Below are 20279 nucleotides of genomic sequence, written 5' to 3'. Positions count from 1 at the left end.
GTTCTGACAGGTTCTGGAGAACAGTTAGCGGAAATTTTGAGAGTGGGGAGAATGGGGATTTTGCAGTATCCTTCCCCTGCCACGCACAAAACCCACAAAACCACACTCACAGAACCAGTAGTAAAAAACAATTGAATCCCACCACTGGATATCATCATTTATTTCCACCCATCTACAATTACAAGATTATCATAAGACACTGCAGTTCAAATTTGTAAGAAGTTTATCAGATTGAAGTCTGGCACCTGCAAAGATTCTGCCTCCGTGTATCTTGTATACCTTAGTTAGGAAACAAAAACCTGCAAAAAATTAAATTTAAAAAATAACTGCACGCTGAATCTAAATACATGCCTAATCAAAAGAGCAATACAACTTGGACACTTTGAAGCCAAAGAGAAAATGATGTGACTCTGGCTCAGAAAGTCAGTTCTCATGCATTATGGCAGGCATCCCCAACTCATGAGCTGCAGCCCAATAACAGGTCACAGCCCATCTGGAACCAGACCATGGAAGCAGTGGGCCAGCGCACATATGCGTGCAGCTCCACTTGCATGAGCATCTTGCACAAATGGAGCTTAGCACGCACTTGCCCAACGCTCACGCTCGCGTAGTATCCTCTCCCCCTAGCCAGTCCACAAAGCAAAGGCTGGGGGCCACTGCATTATGGTGCTAAATATTTCAATTACTGCTGTAAATCAGTTTAGTGCCAAACAATAGGAAGGAGTGGCAATTGACAATTTATAAACTGCAGATTGAACCACACAGCCCTTCAGCAGCATTGCAAATAGAATGAATACCCGTGAAACAAACATTGATTTTCCATCCTTTTATCATTCAACCCTGTGCATGTACAATATTGATTCAATCTATACAAGCTGATAAAAGCTCAGAATTCTTTGCAGTTCCCCAACACTTAATTTTCCAACAGAACAAACCATTATTTTCCTTCTAACTATCTGTCAGAGGCCTAAGAGAAGCCACAGATACTAAACTTGTCCTCCCATCACCATCATACCAACAACAACAAGAACAACAAGAACAACAACAACCACTGAACTCCTGGAGGTTCCATTTGGGCACTGTAAAATCTAAAACAAGATCTCTTATGGATGTGTTTTATTAGTCATGGATGAATCACATTACGTTTTTATTTGAGCATAGGCAGACTCCCATTTTAATTAATAGAGCCAAGTTCTGGCCAGAAAAACTTGGAGCAGAAAGATGCTTGTGAATGTTTAGTTTTTATCATAAGGCAGCTAGTTTAGCTTATTTCTGCACTTCATTGGAAACAGTGACAAAGTTTGAGGAATCCCCAATTTGGTTTCCTTTGAAAACAAATTTCTGGAAGCATCTTGTCATGTTTTAAAGATCTGAAAATAAACATACAAGCTGGGATTATACAGAGAGGCACATCTTGAGCACTCCAAACCTGTTGTTTAGGAAGCTGCTAGCGGACCAAGCTTAAAATATTGTCTGCTAGATCTGTCAAATTAGTATCCATTGCTCTACTTGAGTTAACTTGTTCTCTTTCCTGACTTGAAGTTTGGAGAAACTTCCATGGCTGGCTGGGGATTTCTGGGAGTTGAAGTCCACAGGTCTTAAAGTTGCCAAGGTTGGACACTTCTGCCTTAAATGCATGTGTTAGGTTCATTTCACATTTAACCAAATCAAACCAAATTGACTATTGAGGCTTTAGGCTAACACTGAGTAACTCCCTGGTCTATGTCACTAAATCTTACCTAGATGCCAATGCCACCTTTCCTTCCAAAAATAAAGACTATTCTAAAAATGCAAACCATTGCATTGACAGGAGGCAGAACCATTATCAATTTGGTCCAGATGTGGCATATACCCTTGTGCTGGCACTATTCCAATTTGTTACCAGGTATTTTTTCTCATCATAAATTAAGAAATGTAGTATGTTATTATCTTCTCCCTCCCTTCCTCTTTGAATGCTTCACAATGAGGATGTTTAAAAGCTTGAAGTCTATTGCCACTAGACTAGAGGATTATTTTCATAATGAATGCCAGAATATTTTTTAAAAAATCTCTTTGGTATTATGTGGTTTAAAGGCTAAGTAATCTCCATAGTTCCATTTAGTAAATCTGCGGTCAGCTTGATGGCTTTAATACAGCAGCCAAGGTGGCAGGAAAAGAAAGCAATAAGATTTATTGAAAACCTTCCACTGAAATATAATTGTACCATAAATGAGTTTCCTAATTCCCCAGAGGCCACTTCTTCTTTTTTTTCTTTTCCCTGAAGCCATGTTAGAAGTTTTCTGCTGTTGTCATTGTTCAAATGATGGAATTGGAGAGTAAATAATAAGCAATAATAATAAACAGATGCCTTGTGCAGAATGGAAAGTGAAGAACAGAACAGCAGTCATTCAAGTTTTCCTTGCTCTGGTTGTCTTAGATGCAAACAGTCTGTTCTACCTGGAGATACCCACAGCTTTAGGATGACTTTAAAAATTAAACCCAGAACCTCACAAGACACTCTCTCTCTCTCTCTCTCTCTCTCTCTCTCTCTCTCTCTCTCTCTCTCTCTCTCTCTCTCTCTCTCTCTCTCTCTCTCTCTCTCTCTCTCTGTGTGTTTGTGTAAACTCTGGGGATGTGAAATAGGGGAAAGTGCTATTAGTTCTTTTGCTACAGAGTATTTCTCCTCGTGGTCAGAAAAGTTGACCACCTATCTATTGCCATAAATTGCACTAATCTCCATGGTATGTAAGGAATACCAAACTTTTGTGCTTTTTTTAAAAAAAGTATTTCCAGCTATCTCACCATGGATTGACAAATGACTCCTAAGTAATAGCCCAATTCTATTTTGATCTGAACGTTGTTAGCATGATCTTTCAAAGAGGCCAAGCTTCTTTATCACCAGGCTGAAGCTTCCCATCAACTTGATACAACCAGTCTAGACTAAATCCTTATTTTAACTTGACAATGGAGGCTATTACAAATGGCTGGACACCAGATTGATTTTCCTGACTTCAGTCCTCTCTGGATTCAAACATGGCATGTTTCCTCCTATCATTTCCCCTATTTAGTGGAACGCTTTCCCAGCTCAGTGTGGAGAGGGTATTTGCCTTACATTCTCTAAGTCCTTGTCTTGGGAAGATCTAGTTGTTAGCAAAACCCCAACAAGAACGGCATGTGCTGTATTGTTGTTTCTCTACAATGTTGTCCTATAATAAAACAAAAGGCTTATTTTTAAAGTGCTTGTTCAGAATAATACTTAAATGCATTCCTCTGAGGAAAGTTCATTCATGTATATGTTTGTTTGTTTGTTTGTTTATAGGTTGCCTGATTTCCAATGACTCTGGGCAGTTCATAGGTAAAAAGCACAGAAAAAGTACCATAATAAACAAAAATAAAGGAGTAATAGATGGCTGAAGGTAAAGGTTCCCCTCGCACATATGTGCTAGTCATTCCCAACTCTAGAGGGAGGTGTTCATCTCTGTTTCTAAGCCAAAGAGCTGTCCGAAGATGTCTCCGTGGTCATGTGGCCGGCATGGCAAAATGCCGAAGGTGCATGGAACCCTGTTACTTTCTCACCAAAGGTGGTTCCTATTTTTCTACTTACATTTTTACATGCTTTCGAACTGCTAGATTGGTGGAAGCTGGGACAAGTAATGAGAGCTCACCCTGTTATTTGGCTCTAGGTATTCGGATCACCAAACTGCCAACCTTTCTGATCGACAAGCTCAGCATCTTAGCAACTGACCCACCGTGTCCCTTGATAGATGGCTAAGATGACAAAACAGGAACAAAAAAGAATGGACCCACACCATCCCAACAGGCTGAGTGAAGAGCCTGCTCTCCGAGTTCCTTTGAAACGACGGTCTCTGGAAGGTCTATGTTCATATGAAAGATGCAAACTAATGGAATTAGTCAACATATTTTTCAGTTCTGAATTATAGAGATTGTCTGAAACAGTGTTTCTCATCCTCTTCAACTTTAAGATGTGTAGACTTCAATTCCCACAATTCCTCAGTCGGCATGATTAAAGTTGTTGTAATATCCCTCAGGTCTTCATCATCAGCCTCAATTACATTTTGAAATCTAAGGAAAAAAGACATCCTTTCAAATTCCATTTTTATCTGGTGGTTCTCAAGTTCTTGGTTTCCTCTCGGGCCCCCCCTCACCTCCTCCCTCATCTCAGCCGTCCCACCCTCCAAAAGTTCCAGTCTCTGTGAATTTTGAACCATTCGGTTTTGGTTCTCTCTGAGCTGTTCATTCATTTCTTTCAGTTGATTTTTCAGGTCCTCCTGCCCCTTTAAGAGCTGTTGGGACATCTGTTGGGTTAGGTCTACCTCAAAGGGCTTAGGCTGGAGCAAAGATGTTAGTGTCTGTTGTCCACTGGGGCTGGATGCTGAAAATGCTGGGGCAGAGCCAGCAAAACCCGGTTTCCCCCGGTGGTGGTCTTTTTGGTGGCATTGTAGTAAGAAGAGCTCAAAAATGTCTGTGTCAACACAGGGAAGAAGCAATTGTAAAGGTGGATAGCTGAGAGAGATCACGAGGCAGACAGCCCAGACAAATTAATACCTTTTCTAAAGTCTAAATCCAAGCAGTAAAGTCCATTGTTCCAAGTCCAGGATAAAGTGTATCAAGAGATATCTCTGAGTGTCACGGAGACAAAGACAAGATGCCAGCAGTTTCTGTGGGTATGATTAAAGTTGTTGAGGTTGCAAACAGGGGTGGGATTCTACCAGTTCGGACTGGTTCAGGCAAACTGATAGCTACCACTATCAGCTGGGAGCAAGCCATTTCGCTCCGACTTTCACTGGCCCCTCCCGCCCACGCCTATGCTATTCTCACCTATATTCACTTTTCTGAAGCCCACCTGATCAGCGCTGCAGAGCTGATTTGCTGCGCCTCAGTTGTTTTGCACCGGGGCTGAAGTAGAAGTTAAGTTTTCAAACGCAATGCTTTTGAAACATTTCAAATGTTTGGCACATGTGCTCAGCGAATCGGTTGTTAAACCAGTAGGACCCCACCCCAGGTTGTGAATCACTGTCCTAGGTCATAATCTTAGAACTTCTTAATTTGGTCAAAGTACAGTTAGGTGCATCCCCAGAAGGTAAAATCATGTCTTATTTCCTTTGGACATCTTATTTATGCATGCAAATTCATTGGAAAGGCAATGATACTAGGAATGGTTAGTAGATAAAGAAGCAGGGGCAAGCAAAGAACACACCAGCTTGATTACATCAAATATGTACCAGGGTTCCGATGGATGCCCTAATTAACTCATGAGTCTCGAGCCAAATTTCAAAAGAAATCCAGTTATTTATTAGGAGCAACATGTCAGCACTGTTCCCGAGTGAAGTCAACTCTGCCGCATGTGACTTATGGTTCAACTATGACCCTGTTTCCCCCCTCCTCCAGAGTATGTCATATTGTTGACAATATGATACAATATTGAACATACAGCAATTGAAAGAATTTGTGTTTGACAGGAGAGCATGATTGGTAGATGATTGACAGAGCACTTGCCTATAAAGTCACCAAGAGTTGCAGAGAACTAAATGGTTAAAAACAAACAAACAAGAATTGTGTGGTAAAAGATTCTAAACCTAAAGTTGGCATACAATCTAGTCATTGCCCAGTCGGCTATCTCCCCTCCCCCCAAATATGCCCGCACACAAATGAATTTCCATTGCCAAAGAAAGGGCAAAATGAAGCAAACATGTTCATCAGATTTGTATATACTGGCATATGTGTAACTAAACATTCAGAAATAATTAGTAGCAAGATACCAGCCCATTATCCTTAAAAATCACTCTTTTCTACTTTACAACTAATGCAGAATTAAGCTACCACAGGTTGAAGGAACCTCTTCAGCCCCTTTTCTGTACTCTCCAGAGGCTCATGCCACTAAGAATTGTCAATGTGTTATCCTACCTAGATTTTACAAGAAATTAAATGATGAATCATTTACCAAGCATCTGAACTTTGATCACATGACTATGGGGATGCTGCAATGGTTGTAAGTGTGAAGCATGGTCATGTCACATTTTTCAGTGCTGTTGTAACTTTGAAAGATCACTAAATGAATAGTTGGGAGTCAAGGACTACCTGTACATTCTGTTTCCAATTGGCATAATCTAAATGGAAAAGTTTGTTTGAATAGCAGGGTTGGGAGGATGGGGGAGGATCAGTGGTGGGTTCTGGATCCCTTTCCAACCGGTACGGTTGGAATGGGCCTAGAGTCCCAGGCTCAGCATCTTATTGCGTGCATGCATCTTAGCACCTCTGCGAGCCTCCGCGAGCCTCCGCGATGCTCCAGCTGTTCAGAGGAGCGGCACGCAGGTGCTGTATGCGCCATGCACATGTGCGGAAGCCCCGAAGACTTAAAAGACCGGTAAGGAGCTTGGGAGGACAGGCTACGGTACGCCCGTAGAGGGACATACTGCCTGCAATCCACCACTGGGGAGGATGCAAAATCTTAGAATATAATCTGCTGTTTTGAATGAGATTTCTAATCCTAGGAGGTAGCTAAATGACTCTGTGTCCCTGCCTTTCCAGGAAACTATTCTTCAAGAAAGCCTTTCCCACTTCTTTTCAACAGTGCTATTTTACTAGGAAGGTACAGCTCCTGGAACTGGTTAAGCATGTGAAGTTACAAAAGAAAAAACAGTTGTCATTTGCTAGTCATCAGAGGTTCTGATTGTTTTAGAAAGAAGACACCAATCCTTGCTACTAGTAGCAAGACAACTGGTCATAATGTGATGAGATAATTGCTGTCACAAAGAAAAGGGAGTCAACCTATTTTCCAAAGCACCTGAAGGCAAGACAAGAAACAACAGATGGCAACTAATCAAAGAGAGGAGCAACCTAGAACTAAGGAGAAATTTCCTGACAGTGAGAACTCTCAAACAATGGAACGTCTTGCCTTCAGAAGTTGTGAGTAGTCCATCACTGGAGTCTTTTAAGAAGAAACTGAACAGCCACTTGGAATGGTCTAGGATCTCCTGCTTGAGCAGGGGGTTGGACTAGAAGACCTCCAAGGTCCCGTCCAACTCTGATATTCTATGTTCTAAGAAGTAATGTAACTAATAGTTCTGTGCTATAGAAAAAAAGAACCAGGAGTGGTGAATATAGGAATACAATATTGTGCTTTTGTTCAATGAATTCTAACACATGCTGTATGTAATTTGTAAGCCATTGTCAAAAGGTCCGGCTTTTGATAATTATTTTGTCCAAAATCAATAAATGTGATGCGGGAATGAATTTAAATCATATTTTATTGATCAGCAATACAATATTTTCATTGTGCAACAGGCCTATAGGCCTGCAGCTTATTGTCCCTGACAATAATTATTCCATGTAGAAGGAGATCTAAAAGAATACCATTCTTTGAGTGACAGTACTGGAAAAGATTCTCATATCTTAACTCAATATCTTTTATTTATTTGTGCATTTCCTACATTTCCACTTCAATGATTCTCAGCAGTTTACATACAGAGTGAAATAAGACATCCCTAGAAATACAACTGCAAAACAGTAAAAGAACATCATCCAAACAAAAATTAGAAGCGATAAAAATAGAAAATAAAGCTGGCTTGATAAAAATTAGGAAAACAGTTCCGTAACAACTGTCAGTAAAAGCTTAGTCTTAGGTGGGGCTTTATATGAAGTACTAAGGACTGTATTTCCTCATTCTTCTGTTGTTGTCTAATCTAAAACTGTCCCTTGAATCTTAATAGAACAACCCCAGTGTCATTCAGCATGTCCCACTCAAGGAACAAATGGTCACAAAAGGAATCAAAACACCAAAGATAAGCAGCGAGAGTGGTTTTTATCAAAAATTGATTGTGTGGAGAACTCCCTGTTACAGTTTGTCAAATGGCAATCTGGCCAATGGTTTATACAACCCACCATATTTTGGAACACAAATAGTGTTAAAGGCATTTGGCAGCAGGATCAGAGATGAGAGGTCATCCTCCCACAGAGAGCTATCTTGCCAGAAGACCAAAAGTCTACTTAATAATAACAACATACTTAGACCAGCTTCCCAAGGGTGCTCCAAAGCATTCTTAGTTAATGGTTGTAAAGTGATCTGAAAATGCAGAATGTTTGATTTTGCTGGAGAGATCACAAGGTCTCTCCCAGCACTGCATTTCCAATCAGCCCCTCACTCACTTAGCCATGCCTATAATTAATCAAGGACATTTTTAAGAAAAAAAAATAGTTTAGCCCTCACTGAAAACAATAAGAAGAAACTGGACCTGAAAGAAGTAGAGAAGCACACAGCCATTTTCCTAAAATTATGCTGAGCAGTGGCAGGATGAGTGAGGGCCAATATACGCTGCCTTGTATTCCATAAAGGAAAAAAAGTGGGATTGAAAAGTTCAGTTCCCCCCATCACCCCAAAAAAATGCCTGCATTAGTACAGGTAGTCCTTGACTTATGAATACAATTGAGCCTATTTCTGTTGATAAGTGAGGCAGTTTTAAAGTGGATTTTGCCCTATTTTACTATCTTTTTTGCCACAGTTCTTAAGTAAATTTCTGCAGTTGTTTAAGTTAGTGACATGGTTGTTAAGTGAGTCTGACTTCCCCATTGATATTGTAAAGAAGATGATTAGAACAATTTTGCATGTTTAAATAATATTGTGATTGGTATTAGAACTGTGTATTGAAACATTGAATAATGAAATATTGTATCTTAATATAAATAGATGCAAAGAGTGAAATATGGGTGGGAGGTAAATTAAAAATGAACAGGATTCAAAGCACCAAGTGGGCAAGAGATGGTGGATAGAGATAGAGCCTGGATTCCACATTGACTTCGCTTGTCAGATGATCACAAAAGGTGATCACATGACCTCGGGACCCTACAACCGTCATCAATAGGGATCAGTTGCCAAGCATTTGAACTGGAGATGCTGCAATGCTTGTAAGTGTGGAAAATGGTCATAAGTTACTTCTTTTTCAGTGCTGTTGTAACTTCAACCAATCACTAATTGAACTTTTGTAAATTGAGGACTGCCTGTATCTGCAGCAAACACTATCCATAGGTACCTCCAAATTGTTCTATCCCAATACCCAATCATTGGATCCTCTGGCCCAGATGTGCAGTTGCTGCTACTGAAGAACAGGCAGACATATAATAAGACCCTTTCATTCAGGATCTCTAGTAGATGAAAGTGTCTACCTAGTATTTACTCTATTACAAAAACCTGGTTGGTCACAGAAGTATATCTAATCTCCTTTTATATTGACAGCTCCTACTTGGAGCAGTTGGCAGCCATGACCAAAAGGGCCTTTTTACAATTCCATCCTGCACACCAATCAGGTATTGGTGTAGCGTTACAGGTACTCCTTGACTTACGTTCGCTTAGTGACTGTTCGAAGTCACAGTGGCACTGAAAAAAGTGACTTATGACCATTTTTCACACTTATCACCATTGCAGCATCTCCATGGTCATGTGATTTACATTTGGATGCTTGATAGCTGATTCACATTTTTGCAGTATTGCAGTGTCCCAGAGTTATGCGCTTTTTCAACCTTCTGACAAAGCAAAGTCAATGGGAAAACCAGATTCACTTAAGAACTGTGCTTTGGGCTCAAGTGTGGTTTTAAGCTGAGGACTACTTATATTCCCCCTTTTGAAGTCCTGTTACACAGCTCAGCAGCAGAGGAAACAAGCAAGGCTGAAGCGTTTGCTTTGATTCGTAGAAGGTGAAGCTAAATTTGGGATCAGGTTCTATTGTCATTTACTACTCGATCCAATCCACTGCTCAAAATTGCTGCTTTGTTTCACCTTACATAAGTGATGACCCAGTTCTGAACCCATGGATGGACATTTTTCCTACAATCAACAGACCTTTTCTGACCACTGAAATCGTATATCCCTGAGAATTCTTTAACTTGCTAATTCTGTTCATACATGCAATAACTTATGGTTAGGCCCTTCCTTGAAATGTGATGTTTTTAATTAGGGTTATCCACCCTAATCTTATACTGTATCTGCCTGTATTCTCTTTCTGGCTGAGTAGGTTAAAACCTTCAGGAACCTCACTGCACAAACAGCCTTTGTCCAATTTAAAAGCTTTCCCTTTTCATTCTGAGCCCCTAAGCTTCACTTCCACATTAAAATCATCTCCTCTGGAAGCTATTAACTTGCTTATTAAAACTAACAAATCCTTTTATGCTGCATCTCCGAGAAGGCCATCTCTTAACGTGGAGCAATAAACAGTTAATTTCTTTCCATGCTTCACTTTCGGCAAGTAAATAATTAAACACATTGATATTCTATCAATACATCTTTCTTTAATGTTTAAACATGTGTTAATAATTCAAATACGTATGGGTGACCCCTCTGCACTCCTGCGATTCTTGAAAGCCTCAGCGCTCTTTGAAAGGAGTCCATCACGTTCATATTCAGGACAAGTTAAAAGCCTTTTGTTTCTTGATATCGCTCCCCCCTCTCTGCCCCACTCCGCCAACATACCATTTCTTGGGTGCCCTGCTGGCCCATCAGCCCCAGTGCAGTTTTTAATGGAACTCAAAGTTCAAGGAGTTCGAACCACCAATTCAATTATAATAAACAGGCACAAAGAGACAAGCTGATTGACAAAAGGCAGCGCTGAGAATGTTATTGCTGTTCAATAACAAGAAGTAAAGGTTTCAAAATGTGTGTGAGCCTCTGCACGGACAGAAACATTTTTTTCCCACCCAGATCTTGGCTAAATATTGATTCGTGGAATCCAACAGATTGATGGATTGATTATGTGCCATCAAGTCAGTGTCAACTGTTAGCAACTACATAGGTTGATTTGCCCCGTGAAGATCTGTTCTGGTCCTTGTCCTTTATGTTTTCCAACATTAGACTCATCGCCTCTATAACCGAGTCAATTCACCTTGAATCTATTCTCTTTATTTACTTTGTCAAACATGTACAAGATAGCAGGTATAAGTATAAACATGGACATCAACAAGGGAAATGAGTACAAATAAATGGGGACAGTAGAACAGGGATGGAAGCCATGCTGGTGCGCTTATGCACACCCCCTTTACGGACCTCTTAGGAATGGAGTGAGGTTCCGGGAAGACAGTTTGAGGTTGAAATTGTGGGGGTTTGAGGATGTAACAATGGAGTCAGGTAGAGCATTCAAGGCACTGTCCACTCTGTTGCTAAAGTCGCATTTTCTGCAATCGAGTTTGGAGCTGTTTACCTTGAGTTTGTATCCATTGTATGCCTGAGTATTATTGAGGCTGAAGCTGGAGTAGTCGTTGACAGGAAGGACGTTGTAGCAGACAATTTTGTGTACTGTGTTTAAGTTAGACCATAGGTGGTGTTGTTCCAGGTTGTCCAAACCCAAAATTTCAAACCTGATGGCATAAGGGATTCTATTACAAGCAGAGGAGTGGAGTATTCTTCTTGTGAAATACTTCTGGACCCTCTCAATTGTATTTATGTCTGATATACAGTGTGGATTCCAGGCAGAGGAGCTTTATTCAAGAATTGGTCTGGCAAAGATTTTGTACACCCTAGTTAGCAGTACAATGTTACCGGAGAAGAAGCTTCGCAAAATTAGGTTAACAACTCTTAATGCTTTTTTGGCAATGCTGTTACAGTGAACTTTGGGGCTTAGATTGTTTGAGATGAGTACTCCTAGGTCCTTGACAGAGTGAGGGTTGTCTACGAGGTCGTATTCACCCAGCTTGTATTTGTTGTTTTGATTTTTATTGTCAATGTGTAGGACAGAGCATTTGTTAGGTGAGTCCTCTTCTTCGTCTCTTTCCTTATGAAAGCATCATTATTAAACATATACTCTGCACGGGTAAATGGGGATTGGTTACGTGTCTTCTCCCAAAAGCAGGACGCATAATAGTTGGTTGTTTGAGGTAAAATTGATCCCTGGGATTCCAAACCAAAAAGATAGAAGCAAAGGAAGCTTTACACTCCTCAACATTGTGGCGTCTTTGAGGACTATGCACTCGATGGAGTTAGCATGCCTAACAGATTAGGAAGAAAAGTACAGGTAGTATTTCAGTTACGATGGTAATTGGGACTGGGATTATGATTGGTAAATAATCTGGCCATGACATGTGAAATAATATGACTGCATCACTCAGCAACAACAAATCCAGCAATCCCAACTGTTGTCATAATCCCAAAATGCATCTTTCATCGTTGATAGGCTCACTGTATGTGGTGTGGCCTGCCAGTGGCTAGCAGAGCTGGCAGCAGATTTGGACTGTGAGGAGGTTGGGGAGGAACATGGGCTACTCCTGGAGCCTGGGGAAGGCTTTGATGAGGGCTCTGTGTAGGAGGCAAAGAGGGGGCCAGAGCCATATGCCAGTTATCAGCTGCCTTCAGAGTCAGACATCAGAGAGGCAGATGAACAGCTGAAGCATGTTCCCAGTGTGCACATGCGCAGAGTTGCCAGACCAAGGGAACAGCTAATGAACAGGGGTCGACTTGGGAGTAAGGCCACAGGTGGACGATGAATGGTCCTCCCAGAAGAAATAAAAGAGGAGCAAAAGGGGAGTGGAGTTTTCAGGAGACAATTAGTTCACTTAATTAGTTCGTGACTCTCTGAGACTCCTTGCAGATATTGGCCTGGCAGCTCTCCAAGCCAGATAAGATCTGTGACTGTAAATCTTCCCTTGAAAGACTTTGGTGTATGTGAATGTGCAGAATTCACAGTAAATTAATAAAAGGGTTTTTTGTTGGGACCAGGAGTTTGCTTCATGCTCTTGGGAAGCCTGTGTCAGAACTGTATGATCAAGAGAAACAAGTTGATGGCTATGTTGAAACAAAGCTCATTAAAAGCTTTAGCTGTAAGCTTTTTAGACTGAAAGTCCCTTGGATCACCAGAAATACTTCCACCAAAATGGATAAATAATATTTCACACAGGATGTGCTTGTTGAACTGGCACCTTCATGTGTTGCCATAAGAGCAGTTGTGGCACAGTGGTTAGAATGTAGTACTTTTCAAGCTAATTCTGCTGACTGCCAGCTGCCAGGAGTTCAGCAATTTGAGTTTCATTGGCTCAGGGTTGACTCAGCCTTCCATCCCTCCAAGGTCAATAAAATGAGGACCTAGATTGTTTGGGCAATATGCTGACTCTGTAAACCACTTAGAGAGGGCTGTAAAGCACTGTGAAGCGGTATATAATCTAAATGCTATTGCTATTGCACAGAGGAGGACACTAATCTTGTTGTAGCCTCGAATGAGGAGACGGAGACGACTGTAAGCCAACGTATTTATTTTACAAAGAACTGACAGGAACACCAACTAGTCGTCTGACAGCTATTTATATCAGGAGCTGTCAGACGACGAACCAATTGGAACAAGGGATTTCTCCCGCCGGCTGGCCGGCGCGCCTGGGCCAATCAGAGGGGGCCTCCTCTCGACTGCCCTCTGCTGGCCAGGCTCACCGGTATACAACAAATCTACTGTCAGTAATATCAAAATTGGGGCCAAATTGCTCCTTAGTCTGAAAAAGCTGGCATGTCAAACTGTTAGCCTGTCAACTACAAGAAATGCTCACATTTCCTCATTGAATTTTACGATGAAAATTATTTACATTTAAAACAAAATCTTTTTTATTTCCTTGACTAACTCTGTTTAATCATGTCAGACTGTAAAACAAATACAATTTAATCAAATCAAGCTAGGGTATTATTCAATTCAGCCTAGCTGGGCCTGACTGGTTTTGGCAAAGGTACAAATTTAGTTTTGAGGGAATACGTTTCTGACATCCACATGAGAAGTAAAGACAAAATCATGTGCGAGTATTTAAGTATGAAGTTCTTCTAACTTGATGTGCTGCTTACACCATTTCAGAAAGGAAGAGAGACATCTATGTGCCATTGCTATGCTGCATACCTGTATGAGGGCAAGGCAATTAATTCCTTATAGTAACTTATAACAAGCCCCATATGTTGTTTAGGAGTTCCTTGGGTTAGAAAGAACAGATTCCTCTTCATAGTCTTAATCTGTATGCCACTCTTTGGTCACTTGTCCACAATTATTTGATGATGAATATGTCATCCATGTTTGCTGATAGCCCTTCAAAGTTCTCCTTCTAGCTTTGGTGTGAACCTCCATCTTTCTCTCCTTTTTGCCTTTCAAAATATCCCCATATATTCTTAACCACACCTCCCATTCTTTAGTTAGGTTTACATTTCAGGGATGGTCCAGATGCTATCACGCTAGTCCCAAAGTCCATCAGACAAAATGCCCATGTACTAATGTGTGTTTTGAGCTGTACCATATTTCTGTAATTTGCTTTTCAGCAAATTACACTATATATCCTACAGGATCAATAGACAATTTAATAGAGCCATATTGATTCCCTGGGGGACCTATTCAAAGATAGACCACAGAAACAGAACCACAAAACACCATGGTTCTTCCCCTACAGCTCAAATTATTCCAAAGCATTTATAAGCTAAATCATACTGGATTGTGATATTGCATTTTCTTAGATACAGCATGACAGGCCCATATTTAAATACAGACAACTGAGCAACCTAAGGCAGATTCTCATCAGCAACAAGAAACAAGACAATGATGCTAACCTAGAAAACAAACCCTACAATAAACTTAGATCTAGTGTCCTGCTCTATACCAAGAACACTATCAAGTACACACATAAAACTAGAGGCAGTTTCAATGTGGAATCTTCTTTGAATGTGATTTATGCCACCATCTGCTCCAATGCCCCCCTGGATTCTATCTATGAAAAATTGAACAAGTTTTGCACAAACAATGGATGGGCGCAAGTTTAACATCAAGAATCAAAACAAGGACGAAGTAACATCAGAAAAGCCCAATCTTACAGGGCATTCAATGGCAGATAGTTAGATAGATAGATAGATAGATAGATAGATAGATAGATAGATAGATAGATAGATAGATAGATAGATAGATAGATAGATAGATAGATAGATAGATAGATAGATAGATAGAAATATTAGAACATTTCCACAAACACAGTGAGTTAACTTAACACATTAAAGTTGTCGTTTGTTTCACTTGTAATCTACACCTGCATCTCCTCCCGATAGATAGATAGATAGATAGATAGATAGATAGATAGATAGATAGATAGATAGATAGATAGATAGATAGATGATAGATAGATAGATAGATAGATAGATAGATAGATAGATAGATAGATAGATAGATAGATAGATAGATAGATAGATAGATTGATTATATATAAATGGCTCTGTGTGTGTATGTTCCAGCATAACTCTGGAACGTAGTGAGCAATTTCAACCAAACTTGGTACACAGATGACTTAATCTTTGGAAACAAATACCATGGGAGTAAGACACCCCTAAAATCCCCTGGGATGTGTGTTCTGTTAAGATACAGCCTATTGTGCCTTAAAATGGCTTCTACTGTACTGCCATAAAATGGCTTCTACTGTTTTTGTTGTTGTTTTTTGTCACAATAGAATAACACAGTTATCCTGCTAGAGTGTCCAAAATGATTAAGTAATATCTCGCATTCAGTAGGGGGTTTAATGACTTAGAGACATATTCCCTGATGGGATTAGCTAACATGCCACATCAGTAGGGTTTGAAACCTCACATCTCCTGCACCACATGGGATTTGATCATTTACATTGATGATGCCATTCATTACTCATTGCTCTAACTGTAAGCTATTATATACTATAACCACTAGCAAGCAAATATTGAATTAAGAAAAAAAACCAGCATTTACCAATTGGATCATTTTATTTCTAAACAGGTACAATTATCTAAGAGTATGATGAAGACTATGTGTTCTTTTTCTATATAAGTAGTTTAATTGCATCAGTTAAATTAGTTGTCTATTTTTAGAATAAAAAGCAAAAACAAGTGAAAGGTGCAAGTTATATTTTAATAATTAAGAAAACCAAAGTGATGGTAGTCTCAGTGAGAAAAACACTGTTCAAAATTGAAAACAGTGGTCAATGATGCTGCCCTTCAGGAAGTCAAGGAATGTTGCCTATCTTGCCCATTTAATCACAGAGGATGCAAAAATAGCTGTTAAAATTAAAAGGTGAATAGAAATTACCAGAAAAAAATGTTTAAATCTTATATCTGCATCTTACCTTTCTTTGTATTTTAGGAAAAATTATTTTTCCAAAATATGAACATTAATAAAATAGTCATCACATTTCATCCTAAATTGGTAGACTCATATATCTCACTAGTCTACATGGGTTTCTTTCAGCTTAGTCAGCGTCAGAAGGATTTCGTTACAAAAAGCATTGGTGAAACAACAACAAAAATTCTTCTGATTCTGACAAAGGCACAAAGTTATTAGTAAAATGAATCACTCTGAGGAGAACACCAGCATTTTATCCATGTAGATATTCAGCAGTCTTCACTTGGCAGGGGGCATCTCAAGATCTCAGGTGTGGACTGTGTAAACACCACTAAATTACAAATTACAGGTAATAAGTAATATGTAGCAGAGATTATATCACTAGCTTCACAATTAAAATTGAATATTAAATGTCCATGTTTCTTTCTTAGTAACAAGCTTCATACTATATATACATAGCAGCTTCCTTGCTAAAACAACCTTGGAAACAAATGCCATCAAAATCCAGAGGATTCAATGAACTAAAATCAGCATAATGGCTAGAAATACATCTAGTACAGTGTTTCTCAACCTTGGTGACTTTAAGTCCTGTGGACTTCAACTCCTAGAATCACCCAGCCAGCACTGGGAGTTGAAGTCCACAGGACTTAAAGTCACCAAGGTTGAGAAGTAGGATAATTCATGAGTAAATCTACCTCCAGAATTTTAGTCATGCTTTCTAATGCCCTCAGTGACCCACATATTTCAGGCAATACAGGTAGCCCTCGACTTACAACAGTTCACTTAGTGACCGTTCAAAGTTACACCGGCACTGAAAAGTGTGACTTATGACCGTTTTGCATACTTATGACCATTGCAGCATCCTCGTGGTCACGTAATCAAAATCCAAACACTTGGCAATTGACACATTTATGACCTTTTGCGACCTTCTGACAAGCAAACTCAATGGGGAAGCCAGATTCACTTAACAGCTGTGTCCCTAACTTAACAACTGCACTGATTCACTTAACAACTGTGGCAAAAAAGGTCATAACATGGGGCAAAATTCACTTAACAAATGTCCCACTTAGCAATAGAAATGTTGGGCTCAATTGTGGTCATAAGTCAAGGACTACCTGTAATTGGTGGTAAGTAGCAAAGTGTAGTTTGCTTGTAAGCAATGCTATAGATCAGTTGTTCTCAACCTTCCCAATGCCGCGGCCCTTTAATACAGTTCCTCATGTTGTGGTGACCTCCAACCATAAAATTGGTGCCTCAATTCCTAAGACCATCGAAAATATGTGTTTTCCGGTGGTCTGAGGCGACCCCTGTGAAAGGGTCGTTCGGCCCCAACAGGGGTCCCAACCCACAGGTTGAGAACCACTGCTATAGAGGACCTTTTCTGCATTGTTAAAGTACCAGGGAGTAGAGATATCTAAGTGCATCCTGTATCAATGTTTTCAGAGTCAAATAATTAGTTACCTCAGCTTTTATGGGTTGACTTTCAAATGTTCATCTGCATTGCTTCCTATCGAGCCATTTCCTTCATCAGGATTCTAATGATCATTATGCAGTCATAAAAATTATCTCATTTGGAGCGAAGTGTTCTCCTGAATATGTTGTATAAATTTAAGCTAACCAATCAAAAGCAATTGCCATCTACTTTCTTGGCATACGTCTGACTAAGAAAAAGATTTACCTGCAGTTCCAAATATTACACTTTTAATAGGCATGCAGAATGGTTTTCCTAACATGCCATATTTCTCTTTATTTATTGCATGTTTTATTACATTTATTACATAAAACAATCTAAGGTATCATTTTAATTTTTATAAACTCACAGATACAAGGAAATCTGTAAGCTCGGGCTTTCATATTTCTCGGAAGCAAATTGCTGCATTTTTAAAAGGTTTATGTTGGCAATATCACTCAAATTGAAAATAGGTTTCTGTTACTTTCTGTACTCCATTAACAACAACCAGGCTTAGTTATATGGCAGTTTTAATGCATGCCAGGCACATGCATTAAAATGGCCATATCAGCCTGTTGAGAAAAGGTCTTCCTCTCTCATTTGGCTTCACCAGTAGCAAATAAAAATAGAATAATCTCTTTAATAATATCATAGTAGAACATAATTCATTTTTATTCTAGTTCATTGAAAATATAAGACAAGACAAGAAAAAAAAACAATTCTAGAGATTTTTGGCATGGCCAGACAAAGTTCATAGTCAAAAGAACACCCATAAAGTTTCTGATTTTGGAAGACCAAATTTTCTGATGAGAGAGAGGGGGGCAGGGAGGGAGGGAGGGAAGGAGAGAAAGATAAACATATGATAGATGATACAGAGAGAGAGACAGAGACAGAGACAGATGATATAGATATATATAATAGATATAGATACAGATCATATAGATATAGATATAAATACAGATATAGATGTGAGAAGATCAACAGTAGCCGGATGGTTCATACATTTCCTTTGATTTGTATATCTGTTAGATTTATATTCCATCTTTCCTCCAAGAGTTCAAGGTGGTTTTCATGAAGATCTCAATTTTCTCCCCACAAAACATCCCTAAAAGTTGAGCTGAGAGAACATGATTGGATCAAGGTCATTCAGTAAGTTTCCATGTCTGAGGCAGATTTGAAATTGGATCTTCCCATTTCCAGCTCAACACCTTAAAAACTACACAATTTAGTATTTAGTAATACTCAGGGAATACTAATTAATATATGTCTGCTGCTCCCTAGTAGCTTCAGAGAAGAGGTGCAAAGGAGATAAACCCCACAGTTCAACTGGATCACCCTTCTCAGTAGGGGACCTCTGTGATTTCTTGATTGGAAGGCATGCTTCACAAAGAGGTTTTAACTGAATTAGACATTAAATAATAATAATAATAATAATAATAATAATAATAATAATAATAATAATAATAATAATAATAATAATAATAATAATAATAATAAAATTTATTTCTAAGCCGCACCCTCTCCCGAAGGACTCGGGGCGGCGTACAACAAAACACATAGGAACAATACGAAAAATACACAAACAACTAAACGAATACATATACATAGAGGAGGAAGGAAGATGAGTAAGAACAGTTAAAACACAATTTAAAATCCTCTAATAAAATTCCCAAAGTCGCAGAATTAAAAAACCCGTCAGGAGCAGTGTGAACGAACTATGATTGAGCCAGGCCAGCTACTTGAAATAGGTGGGTCTTGAGCTTAATCCGGAAGGAGCGGAGGTCAGAGGTAGTCCTAATATCCGGGGGAAGGTCATTCCACAGGGCTGGGCCCGCAACAGAGAAGGCTCTACTCCTAGACGCCGCCCCCCGACATTGTCTGGTGGACGGCACCTGGAGGAGTCCCTCTCTGTGCGAGCGAATTGGTCGCAGGGATGTATGGGGCAGGATACGATCCCGCAAGTAGCTAGGTCCTGAGCCATGGAGCGCTTTAAAGATCGTTATCAAGACCTTGAAACGCACCCGGTAGACCACAGGGAGCCAGTGCAGCTCGCGCAGGAAAGGTGTCACATGGGAGTACCTTGTACTCCTCATAATTACCCGCGCGGCCGCGTTCTGGACCAACTGTAGTCTACGAGTGCATTTCAAGGGAAGCCCCATGTAGAGAGCGTTACAGTAGTCCAGGCGAGACGTCACCAGCGCATGAGTGACTGTGCGCAAGGCATCCCGGTCCAATAGGGGGCGCAATTGGCGCACCAGGCGAACCTGGTGGAACGCCCCCCTTGCCACGGCCGCCACATGGTCATCCATGGACAGCCGGGCATCAAGGAGGACGCCCAAATTGCACGCCCGCTCCACCGGGGCAAGTTGCATGCCCCCGATGGCCAGAGATGGAGTTAACTGGTTGAACCGGGGGGCCGGGACCCACAGCCACTCCGTCTTGGAGGGGTTGAGCTTGAGTCGGTTGCCATCCATCCAGACCCGTATGGCTTCCACACACCGGGACATCACTTCGACGGCCTCGTTGGGGTGGTTCGGGGTGGAAATGTACAGCTGAGTATCATCAGCATACAGGTGGTATCCCACCCCAAAACCACGGATAATCTCACCCAGCGGCTTCATGTATGTGTTGAACAGGAGCGGCGAGAGGACCGACCCCTGTGGCACCCCACAGGTAAGGGGGCTCAGAGTCGACCTCTGCTCCCCTGTCAACACACCTTGCGTCCGGCCGGAGAGGTAGGAGCCAAACCACCATAAAACGGT

The sequence above is a fragment of the Natrix helvetica genome (assembly GCF_964273705.1).
Source record: "Natrix helvetica genome assembly, chromosome: 2".
Taxonomy (NCBI): Eukaryota; Metazoa; Chordata; class Lepidosauria; order Squamata; family Natricidae; genus Natrix; species Natrix helvetica.
The sequence above is the reverse complement of the archived record's forward strand: the minus strand, read 5'-3'. Positions refer to the sequence as shown.